Below are 12,809 nucleotides of genomic sequence, written 5' to 3' on the forward strand. Positions count from 1 at the left end.
ACGCTCCTGGATGGTCGTATGCAGTCGGCAGAGTTCCGTGTGGAAGCGACTGACGTACTCGTGATGAGAAGATAGCGAACCCGGATCGACGGTGACAGACTGGGGCGGCGTGTGGCCAACAAGTGGCATTCACTGCCCGCAACCCAGCGAAAGAATGGGTTATGAATCATGGCGGAGAAATACAAGGGTGCTGAAGTCTGAACTGAACCGTAAAGTTTTTTGATTGATATTGGAATTATTAATGTGTAATTTCAAATGCCTGTGCGACAATTATCAATAAATTTGCCGATAACAACTGACAAGAATGGCAAGTTGGGAGTTCTGGTTTAAAACCTAATGCCTACATTCCACGCAGAGCAATGCCCCCCCAAAAAGACACCCTAAGCTGTGCAAGAATAGCACAGTCGTGTTTATTTTTCTTCCGAGATCAAACGTGCCGAAGAAGACGTCCGCAGACTAGGAGAGGGCGTTTCCCCCATTATGGCGAGCCACGTGTCCAGAGGTATACCCTGAATGGTGACACATGATACCGCCTCTGACATGTAGGTAGGATGCAGCGGTGAGAGGCGAGAGCGGGGGAAGCGTGTGCCGCGGTCAAAGCGCAAAGCGATGTGGGGGTTCAACTGCGCTAAGGCACATAACATAGCATCATGTCGTCAGACATGTTATCATACCATAACACAACACACCATCATATCACACAAATGCATCACACCGGACCACACACACTAGCAAGACACTGAATACCATCAGCTTGCATCATACAACATCATAACTACAGACACCATCGGAACAGCCAACTCGAGCCATCAGCACAACACCACAACGGCAGTAGAAAGCCTATCCCATAGCACACACCACACCCAGCTAGGAGATCGAGTACGAACCTTGAGAACGAGTGCTGTGCAATACCACCCCGCAGAGCTCTTCGGCCAGATGCCTGGTAAGCACGTCCGTAAATTTCAGTACGTTTAATGTGAACGGATAAGCGTCGGTGCATTCAGCCCCTAAGGTTTTGCAAGGGACGAGTTGGCTGTGGTTGGGACGCAGAGCCAGCCGATGCCTCGGCGGCTCGCCTATGCTGAAGGCGAGCGATGTATTTGAGATATGACGAGAAACCGCAGCGGCCGATGCTATTCATTGCTCAACATGAATTGTATTTTTGAAAACGTTCTTTCAATGGACAGTCGATTAATTATTTAAGCAAGAGATTACGTGGAAGGTTTTTAATGCTCTAGCTTTAGTTAAAGGTAGCTAAATACGAAGAAAATTGACAGGGAAAAAATATAATTAATTTGTCTAACTTTAAGGCACTTTGCGCGGCCAAACAAGCTGGTTCCTATCAATAACGCCATGGAATAATTCATCTCTACATGCATTAACGCGTGTTTGACCTTTGTGGTTGAATTTCAGCGGAAAATTCCCCGGGATGAGCCTGCAGGAGAGGACCTATTTCCGTGCCCGCAGGTAGTGTCCTATCGACCCGGCCCCACCGAGCAGACAGCCTCGGGCGAGATCTCCGAGCGGCGACACGATTCCACATCGGCGGCACAGGTGCCATCCGTCACCTGCAACACGCCATCGACAACGGCAGCAACTGAGTGTGCCAGACGGAGCCTATGAGTCAACGACGAGTCATTCACTCCGAAACTGTTGTTCGCGTGCCCTACTAATTATTCAATATACCAGTGAACTAAAAATATGAACATGCAACCATATTCGACTAGCAAAGTTCCGTTTAACGGGAATACTCTGGACAAAAAACGGATGAAGTCAGAAAATTGTGCTTCTGCAGCGGCGAGTTCAAGGATCGCATGAAAAACTCGCGAGCTGTCATCTGTTGCGTTCACAGTTTTATTGACGGTAAACCCAGTGGAGACATCTTGTCACGACTCAGATTCACGTCCGTGACTGGCGTCACGAATCACTAATCACAGGCCACGAATCACGGCTTACAATCCATGAGTCCAGCCCGTGAGTCGATTATCATTTGGACGCAATCGCTACGGTTAACCGCAGATTAACGGCTTCCGTTCAGTGTAAGGAGCGGCTAACGCCGCCATCCGGTTCCAAACGTGTTGAATGCAGGCTTCCGTCCTGTGCAGACGGCTCAAGGGTGAATTATGGAAGCCACTCAAAGCAAGAACCCACCATAAGCTCATTGTCAGGGACTTGTCCCACCATTTAGTTAAATACCGGCCTGACGAAGGATTCAGTTCCCTTCACCCAAGCCCAGAAAGCCACCACCTTTACACACCACCGTACTTCTCTGAGACGAACTGCACGCCACCACGTGCACCCGTATCCGGTGGTACGGTCCGTATCTGCTGACACACACCGTATCAACTCGACGGCGGGTTACCCCGTGACCGGAGCGGGCGGCCGCCGTATCAAGTCGCAGACCACGGCCCCGGTGCATGAACAACAGTGCCGGCGGGTTCACAGAACCCGGGCCAAACAGAACATTGTCGACCAGACCAGGCGTCACGGCTCATCACAAGGAAAAGTTCAGTTTGTTGTGACAAAAATGTTGGCATGGAAGTAGCACACCCTCCGAGGATTAGGTGCTTTGTTTCTGCTTGTATAATTGCAATTGTTATGCTCAATATTCCTCAGTGATCGGGTCAGGAATGATGTTTGCCAATTAGCAGAAAATGAACACATAGGTTGGCAGCTGGTCGGTTGCAAAACTCTGCAAAAATCGGTGTAAGATCGTCAAAAGTAGGACATTAACCGAAAGCACACCACAGTCCAATAAAACAGCAATGTGACAACCCCAGAATTCTCACGAGTTGCCTGTCCGACGTGAGTCCTGGTGTCTCTGGGAGTTCTCCGATCAGTCGAGTTCCACCGATCACCTCCCACTCGTCTTCAACAACTCACTGTGGCTCGCGGCGCCGCCGCCGCGGAGCTCTGGCTCGCGGCGCGCACTGACACCCCCGTGACCGGCCCGCGCCGCCCGCAGCTAATCAGAGCACGGCCCCGGCCAGATCAGCGTCCGCCTGCCAGCCAGATACTGCCGAGAGCGCGGCCGGCCGACTGACCGCCGGCGCCGCGCTCCGGCCGGCTGACCCTCCAGTCCTGAGCCCTCGTCCCGGTCCTCCTCGCGGGGACGGAGGACAAGCGTCGGTGCGACCGACCTGTGACGGTCGCCGGCCACCGGCGGCGGGGCCAGGTAAGGTCAGCCGCGCCGGCCCGGCTCGACGCACCGGGGCAGATAATGCCGGACTGTGAGACCGGCTGGAAACGGAGGGCACGCCGATGAGGGATAGCGCCGTGACAGCCACGAGAGCCCGGTCTCTTTGTCCTTGCTGAACGCTGGCAGATTCTACGAATGTAGAGCCCTCCTAGCAAATCAACATCAAAAACGTTATGTGCCTTTTTATGTAGAAACAAAGCCGTTTAGAGGCGAAAGGAAGCTTGCGCTTGCAAGCAGAAAGTGAATCCGAAATGCGCCATTCGAAGGCATTCAACAAATCATTACGTAATGAATGAGAATAGATGGATTATGCGAGACGGAAAAATACAACGTGCCAACAGGCATTCGTCAATCGACCGTGGAAATTACAAAAGTTTTGTACAAATTAGCTTTTGCACTTGGTTGAGTAATTAGTTAAGCTTTTGTCTCTGCTGGAAGGAAATAAATTGACCCATTAAATTTCGAAGAAGAACACAGCCTTTCCACTAATAGAATCAGCGACTTAAAAAGTTTCGGACAACAGCAAAGGCTTTCTTGAATGGAAAGATGGAAACCATTTCAGCGTAGCAAAACATATTAATAACGTAAGTCGAAAGTCTAACAAAAACATGCAGCTCTATGTATATTTGCCCGCTTAGGAACACACGATTCATCCACCTCCCACGGCCACAGGCTGGCTGTTATAGGGCTATACCAGCCAGCCTGTGGCCGTGGGAGGTGGATGAATTATGGCCTATGGTTGGCTCCAACCATAGGCCTCTGGTATATGTACAGATGTCTGTGAGTCAACATACTGAAATCTGAATATGGTTTCAACTGAAGACAGGAAAATCGCCCCCTACCCCCCTCAAAAAGACAAATACCTAAAAGGTTTTAAGGCTGATAAGGATCTAAAATAAAACATGCTTACTAAAGCAGAAAGGTTTCAAACATGTCTTGGAGCAAAAAAATACCATTGGCAGTGTTTCAAATAGGTCTAAGAGTTCACCAGTTTGTCGAGTTTTTGAATAGCTGCTTGTAGCGAAAGTTGGTTGATAAAAGAAAAAAAACAGTGTCCGATCGTACAAAACCATAAAAGGCAGGTACCTGAGAAATATTTGGTATTGTTAACAGCAGAAATTGCGCAGGAACAATGCCGTCACGCTCTCGGCAAAGTCAGCGTCTATACGTGGGTCAGTTACGTCCGCGTCTAAAGCAATCCCACATACAGGCGCTCGAGTAATTACGCGGCGCTGTTGCAGGCCTCCCTATTGTACTGACAGATGCTACATGATACATTAGGTCCATCCCAATCATCGATTCTCGAGGCATCGATCCAGTCTATTTCACTGCCTGGCCTCACCGCAGCACGTCAATCTAAAGCCCCGTCACGCATCCCAGCCAGCTCCTCCCTCGAAAGGACGCGGGGCAGAAGGGAAGAGGGACACATGGGGAAGGGGAGGGGGAGAGATGGGGAGGATCACAAGGGGGAGGGGAGCAGGGGAGGGGCCACAGGGGTCGTACCGGGCGACCTCGACATCACTGGCTCATGAGACGGCTCACGCGGGAACGTCACCGGCAGGAGACATTCATCACATTTCCGCAGATATGGAAACGAACCTGGGACATAATCGAAATAGCTTACGGTCGATCACTAATGAGGCAGCTGGACGTGTGTTGGGCAATACTGAACCACACTTGACCGGCTGTCACCAACCACTTAAGCCAACAAAAAAAGCTTCCGTTACAAACCAAACGGGGACGTCCACTATACCGTGATGTTGGCAAACTTCAACAGGAAATAATGCATAAGATCAACGGATAACGGAAGCAGCAAAACGTCACCGTCACGAGCGTCGGCCTAGCACCAGCAAAACTGGAACTCGAACATGAATATTTTCGGCACTCGCCCATGACGTCACCAAAAGGGCGTTGGGCGAGGGGGCGGGGCGGGGCGTACCTGTCCATGCCGAGCAGTTTGCCGACTATGAGCGGCACCAGGTCCGGAGTGAGTTGCATGGTGTCAGACATGAGACTGGCGCGGCGGCTGGCGGTGCGCACCGTTCGGCGCAATCACCAGGAAACAGCGGCCCCAGCCGGCGACAATAGGTGGGCGATCGCCCACCGAGCAATCACCGCAGAATGTGGAAGGGTGGACGGTGGGCGGTGAAAGGGGGACGGTGGACGGAAGACTGTTAGAGTGGAGGGCAGGCGGAGATGATTGGACGGTAGACGGTAGATGAGTTAACGTTAGATGGTAGACGAGAATGATGAACGTTGGACGATTGATAGATCACGATGAAGGGCAAGAGAATAATGACGATAAACGGACGATGGACGGCGGGCAGTGGACAGTGGAAAGTCGACGATGGGCATAGGACAAAACAATACAGGTGGTCGGCGATCAACGCAAACGGCAGACGGCAGACGGTAGACGACGAAGACGACGGAGAGACGACGGAGAAGTCGCGGCGGGCTGCGGCCGGCGGGCCCGTCCGCCAACCACTGACGGCCGGCCACCTCGGCACACCAGTCTACCATCCTGCACGGCCGGAGCCGACCCATCACCGCGAATCGGCACACAGTTTTCCTCGAACGCTCGCCGCCGGTTTTTGCCGGGGCAGAATAAAACTGAGCCATGAGACTAATAAGCCACGAGCAGGAACGAGCCACGCGGGAAAATGAGATCAGTAAAGGGATCCGGCCAATACACCAAGAGATGAGCTGCGTCGGAAGCGATTTAGAATATTCGATTCGTATGTTTTAGACAGACGGATTGAAGCCAATGCCCGTGCCAAACGGAGCTTGTTGCGTAGACCCTGACCTCAACAGTCCGATCGGGAAATCCGGGTTGTCTTAGTCAAAGTTTAGCGTGCCACCGTTGCCGGACATGGTCCGTCCCAGTCACTACCTGGCTCCGGCTGCTCCCACCAGCCACACCGGCGCATACCATCTCCGTCAAGAGTCTCTTAGATCGAGCGCCGGAGCTACTCGAGCTCGGGCTATCATCACCTGCAGTGCGATATTACAGCAGCTGAGCTATACACGAGATAAATAAACAATAAAGTGATGTCCTATATGCATCATCATGGTTCAAATGTGTCCACATTTCACCATTATAACATTACCGTGGTTTGTATGTAAGTGCCGCTTTATATTTGTAGACATACGTATCAGCACTTAAGCAAATATGTGCCTTACTGTGATGATACGTGTGGCGAAGAAGGAAGGTGCTTAGCTTCGATGAAACAAAATGCTGGAACTGGTACAACAATAAACCTAGGAAATATGTCAGCATCGTTACTAAATTTGTTATCATTTTGGGTGGAAACAGAGCTTTAAAATGTTGTTGAATACCAACGAAATCTATCCAACATAAAATATTATTTACTTGAAGAGTATTGTGCTATTTTGGGCACGACAAAGCCAGTTGGCCTTTAAATCCAGTAATTGAGACACATGTAATCGCACCCCGGCTCCCGGGATCTACAAGGTGTCCCATAAGTTCCTTCTCACCTAAATTTTTCTTTAAAGGAAACAGTTCACTTTCCTGAAATTAGTATTTTGCTATTGATTTATGATTTTTTATGCTCAAAATGATCATGAAACAAAATAAAACCTTTTTGTAAAAACAATTATTTTCTATATTTTAATATAGGACGAACTATATTCTATGTAAAATAATGTTTGACGCGGAAGCTTATTACGTGTTGACCAATCATATTGCGTTGTTCAAACCTACGCATACTGCATTGGCTGTAAGCAGCATGCTGATTGGCTGACGATGACGTGGCTGCATTCCTGTGCAAGGCACGCATTCCTCTGCAAGGCACTCTTTTCGGAACGAGAAATGGAATATCTTCGTCTAGGGTGATCGTTGAGCCGTAAAAGCTCCTGATTTGTGCTAGTCTCAGCTCAAGCTACGAAACTGCTATTCCAGTTTAAAACCCCATGTTAAAAGTGAACTATTTCCTTTAAGAGGCTCTCTTATTTAAAGCCACGCTTAGTTTATTTTGTAACTGAGCTTTTGGGGTTGCCATGGCAACTGTGAATGTGCTCCACGGTAACTAATTCGTCTAGACAAAATATTTTTTGCCAGAGAGTTCACTTCCTTTGGAGACGGCTAACGCCGCAACATAGAGGTCTCTGATACGGGAACGTCTCGGTATTTAGACCGCACTGGGCCATTCACGACGGTTGAGGGTGATTGAGGCCATCCAGTATGTAGCCAATGTCTGTCGCTAACTGGACGCACAGTCAACAAGTGACGCCGATGATTTGTCGGGAGTCAATCGCTGCAAGTTTATGCTCTCTTTTTGTCAGCTTTCACGAGTGAGCCATGTGGCCAAAACTGTGTGGCGCCAAAATGGCCGTCAAAAAGGTCTTAGCGTTAGAAAGTTGGTAAACAGGCTTTTCAGGATGTATTACCAGCTGTCTAAGAGTATCATTTCGGGGTACCTAACTCAAGGTGACTTAAGCTCTACTTACCGGAGGGCTCAAAACAGTCAAAAACGTCTTAAAATGGCCAAACATGTGTTTCGTTATGCCTGAGGCCAAAAAAACTGAAGGGTCGATGACATCAATGTGGTCATCTGGACTACCTAGTCCGTGCTCGAGATAAAACACCCGTCCAAACCCCAAAACGGTCCCATATGGGCGACGGAAAAGGCCTTTGTGTCATCCAGCTTTATTCCTATGCAAAAGGCCAGGGTCACGGTAATGTGGGGTAATATGCGTCCAGACACTGATCACGTTGCGAATGATGCTCCAGAAACAGTCTTGGGACGCAGAATGCTTCTCCAAGAAGATCTAGGAGGAGTTTCAGCTTTCTAGCTTAACTTGAACCGCAAGTATGACCACATTTTTTTAGTAGAAAATGGCATCCGGGAGGTCGTAGGCCCATCTTCAAGCAAGACAGTGCACCAGTGCAGAGGTCAAGCAAAGCATAAAAGCAGTGCCAGGAGACTGTGATAGGCGTGTGTGGCAAGATCACATCCCAGGCAACTCATCAGATCCAAATTTCATAAAAATGTGTTGGGAATATTGAAATCGAGGCTCGTCGAAGCGAAGCGGTGTTCCAGCATTGAGGAGCTCACGGCGCATGCCAAGTCAGTCTGGGCTAACTTCAAGCCTGCTATGCTGCCAAACATGCCGGTTGGCATGTCGCAGCATGTATTCATGTGTTTGCTTATGAAATGGGGAGCACATTGAGGGGTTATAAACATATCAAAACGCAATGTACTATGTTTTACATGCAAATAAAAGGTGAGAACGAACTTATGGGACACCCTGTATGAGGTTCGATGACCATTGGTCAAAATCATGATTAATGAAATCCTGCCACGTTCCACATTTGAAGCAAAGATAGGCCGTCTTCATAACTAGCTTCCAAAATCTATCTTACTATGCATACGTCAGTTACTAGCGTAAACCATGAGTAAGTTCCAAACCTCACAGAGATAGTTCAACAATTTCTATAGGAGATAATGGATAGTCAACGAGGCCTTTTTGAGGCCAACACAAAACAACCATGAATTGTTTTTTCCGCAAGCTTGCTTTACATGATCTCAGTTAAACATCATAAAGCATAAAACGCAGAATAAAATGGTTATGCTTCGAATCTGTCTTCCCTCTTAACAACAACTTCTCACATTTTGATATACAATTTTAGACTCATATATACGGCGGTGTGCGCCAATCACATTGAAGCCACCAAAGCGGCTCTTTAGATAGCTGTCGGTCCTAACGATCGAGATGTACAATCAGAACAAACAAACAAAAATGATAACGCAAAATATTTTGTCTGAAAGAAAGAATCACTACGTTCGTGCTTATTTTTCGGCAGCCGTAAACAGTCGTATATCAAACATTCGAAACTAGGTTCAGCATCGACGGGACAGCCCAAGAAAAGAGCAATATGATTCCGAAGCTCATTGAATAAGGAGATGCGAGACGCTGAACTGAATACAGACCCGGCTTCCTGAGAAGTGTCACGAGCTGAAAGACTCCTGCAAATGGGTTCCCAGGCAAGCTTAAAAGGGGCACTGTCAACGAGATCTGTCTGAAAGGTTATGGTCTAGGTTAGTCTGTTCGGTTGTGATGGTACATACAGATGACGAAAATAGTTCACACCTAAGCAACTTTGGGTAGCAAGAGCTGGGAGAATTGTGAGGAATAAATATTTCTATAAATCGGATGAAGGAAACATAAACTGAATCTTCGCAGGTCGCATGATGCATACCGATTCATTCGCAAGGTGCATCAAAGTGGCATGTATGCGAATTGTCAAAAAGAAAAAAATCAGAAGTGGCGTGGTGGTGATCAGCTGAACCCCACAGTCGCGCAAAGCGAGTCACGCGCCTGACACAACAGTACGGAGCTCACCACGAGTTCGGTGCGCCGGCGGAAGGATGGTCCGCGGCCGTCCGCGCGGTGCCAGTTTCCCGCACGGTTTTCCGAACACGCCTCCGGAAGATTGGCAGCGACGCTCGGGAGTCACACCAGAGTGCGGCGCAGTTGTGAAACTGGCCATTGTCAGCGGCTCGTAACGGCATAATGAGGCCCACATAAAAACGACCAGTGTCGTGTTATGCTAGCATTGTATGTTGATTGACGTTAGCAAATAACATTGATATTTCTAGTTAACTTAATTGGAAGTTGACCATATAATGTAATGGAGATGAGTTTTTCACATGTAAGCTGAATGCTGATATATGTTTGCAGCATTTGTCACTTTGCATGATCTTCTAACTAGAGAGCATGTTTAGGCAATGAGTCAATCCTGTTGTTTACGTTCTTTCTGAAGTCGGGTAAATCCCCAAAATGGGTCACCACAAAGCCCCTGTTTTGCCGGCAGAAACGAAAGCATACACAAAATAAAATCAAAAGGGAGCAAATGTTAACCAGACAGTAAGGGAAAATATGAAAAGAATGCATTAAGAAAACATAATAATAAATTCTAAATTCTAACGAACAAACTAAAACAATAGCTGCTTCATGTATGTAAATTCGAACTGGTGGGCCTAAGCACGCGCCTGCTTAGTTATATGATAACGCAATTGCGTTCGTAAATAATTCCACATATAAATATAATTGTTCACAAGAAGAATATAAACAAAAAAGCATGTATAATAAAGGACCCCTTTGAATTACATGTAAAAAATTAAGAGTTCTTAAAAACATGAAACAAACTATCGAAACGTCCAGCGCTCCGTTTGATTGACCTTAAGTACGCTCCAATAAGCCCTAGCAAGAGATGGCTGTCGTCCAGCTAGGAAGCTTCCCTTGTCGATGGTGACAGCAAACCTATATACCTAACGTCCTGCGTCATTTCTTCATCAGTTACTTTGTTGGAGAGAAGCATGATCAACCCCCAAAGGCAGACGTGATTCGTGCTCGATTTTGGGGCAACTAAGAACACAAAATGTGGTGACATAGCTGCCAGCAACATTTCAGCCATTCAGCTCTACAGAAGCCACTGCAACTGAAAGAATTCATACACGGCGCTAACTGGGGCTTCATTGTCACCGACTCTGGGGAGCCCATTTCAAAAAATGAGTTAAAATTTTATTCCAGCAAGCACAAAAAAAATGCAGCGGTCTACATCTTAATCCGTAAAGAAGAAACACGAGTTAAAGAGCTGCCAAACAAGGATATAATTTAAAGAGTTAAAAATGTTACTTCTCTTGGCACCAACAGAAGCGCCGTCACTGATGTCTGTTGCACACTTTTTGGAACTAAGGTCATGTCTTATGGGCCGGCGGCGATGTTACATGGTGTTTGCGCGTTGTTCTTACATTCGGTAATGGAGATACAATCGTCGAAAAAATATGAACGTGCTTGCTCGCTTCTCCAGGCCATTCAAGAGGAAACAATCCTTTTAACGGCACAGCTACTTGAACATCTATGCTAACAGGCTAATAAGCATTAATGCATAAGAGTACATGTATGAGGTGCTGATATAGGACCGGGGGGAGACCGGGGAGAAGTGGGCCATTATTTTGACGTCAACTTTGAAAAATCATGAAAAATAGAATATCTAAGATTTAAGTAAATTGATTGCATTTACTGGTAAACAGTTTATTTCTACTTCATTCTTTACTGTTTTATGCGTGTTTGTTCACGTGTTACTTCTCAAATTTAAATTTTAGGAAAGGTTGACAATGGGGTGAACTGGGAAACGTCCAGGAGAAGTGGGACAAATGATGGGGAGAACTGGGACTGGTCAAGAAATGTGATTTAAATGGAATACAATTAAAATTTGATGACCCATCACGAAGAAGAAGGCGTTTTAAAAATTGACACTTAAAGAAATCACCTCGATTATCTTTTTTGAACTACACTGACAGCACTGAGTATCCTGGAAATTTTCCCATGCATGTGCACGCGGGAGAGCTGGGACAAGGTTTAGGCACGTTGTCCCAGTTCTCCCCAAGTCGTCATTTTTATTTCAACTGCTCTCCCACACAAAAGTATAACAGATACATAAAAATGTTTCTACATATATTTAGATGACTTCACTGACACCCAAAGGTGAACGGCCTGAACATTTCACATCGCTGAGTAAACGGCAAATTGAATTAGGGTACAATGCCTAAAAATCACATTTTAGGCCCCCACTCAATATCTCAGAGACAGGCAACCGGAAAAGGAAACCGCTTGGTTGTGACGTGCGCCGATTAAATTCATGAGAAAATATGCAAAAACAAAATTGTTTGTCCAATCGGTCACCCAGATATTGAAGGTGTCCCACTTCTCCTCCGTCCCAGTTATCCCCACTCTCCCTATCGCTTTCTCATGCCGCGGCCGAATACACCGTAAGCTCGCGCAAGTGTTTTCGCGGGGATCCTCTGATTTCACTGAATTTTGCCTTTAACCCGCGCGGGGCTGGGGTCTCCAGCCGAACGCGCGGGGCTGGGGGGGGTAAATTTTACCCCCCCCCTGTTATCTCCCGAACTAATGGTCCGATTTGGAAAATTCAAACGCCAATCGAAAGATCTCATCACGAACAGCTAAAAACATGTACTTAATTTTAAGTTTGAGGTCAAGGTCAAGGTCAGGTCAAGGGTACAAATTGCAAGTTCCTAAAGTATCGGCCTTGCACCGTAGTTGCCGAAGAATGGAGTCATGGACTGATACTGATCGCCCAAAACGTGTTCTTAGGCTACCAAGACAATATTTGTTGCATACAATATCATTCAGAGGTCAAGGTCAAGGTCAGGTCAGGTCAGGTCACCAAAAACAAAATCTAGAAAAGGGCATGTGCGACACATGTTTTATGGGTCATTTTACTCATAGAATTCAATAGGCACACTCAATAAGTGATATGGACCACCTCTGGATGAATTTCAGGTCGAGGTCAGGTCAAGGTCAGGTCAAGTGAGGTCAAATTTTGAAGTTGGTTGTTAAGGCCTAAAAAGGTGTCTATCCGATGCAGTTTTTCACGGCGAATCGAGTGGTGCTATTTTTGTTTCCGTACGAGGTCTAGAACTTCCAAAAAAAGTCCTTTTTCAAAATTTTTGTGTGTCGTGACGTCATACAATTTTGAATAACTCCCACATTTTTGAAGCGATTCTTCTAAAACTTGGTATGTAGGTGCACATAGACCACTTCTCTGACATATATTCCGGTT

General features: G+C 47.0%; 1 protein-coding gene across 10 annotated transcripts in view; it reads right to left on the minus strand.

The window, feature by feature from the left end:
* Positions 1–12,809, minus strand: part of LOC122370934 (kinase D-interacting substrate of 220 kDa-like) — a 93,947-nt gene that overhangs the window by 52,839 nt on the left and 28,299 nt on the right. For 2 of the 10 annotated variants that reach the window (XM_043346931.1, XM_043346965.1), the window contains exon 1: positions 2,790–3,041. The exons of 7 other annotated variants lie outside the window; for them this stretch is intronic. The gene's annotated coding sequence lies outside the window, so the exon portion shown is untranslated. Of the gene's footprint in view, positions 1–2,789; positions 3,042–12,809 lie in introns of those variants that run through there. One more of the 10 variants, XM_043346946.1, reaches the window with a different exon arrangement.

This window comes from Amphibalanus amphitrite, unplaced genomic scaffold, assembly GCF_019059575.1.
Source record: "Amphibalanus amphitrite isolate SeventyFive unplaced genomic scaffold, NRLGWU_Aamphi_draft 000035F_arrow, whole genome shotgun sequence".
Lineage (NCBI taxonomy): Eukaryota > Metazoa > Arthropoda > Thecostraca > Balanomorpha > Balanidae > Amphibalanus > Amphibalanus amphitrite.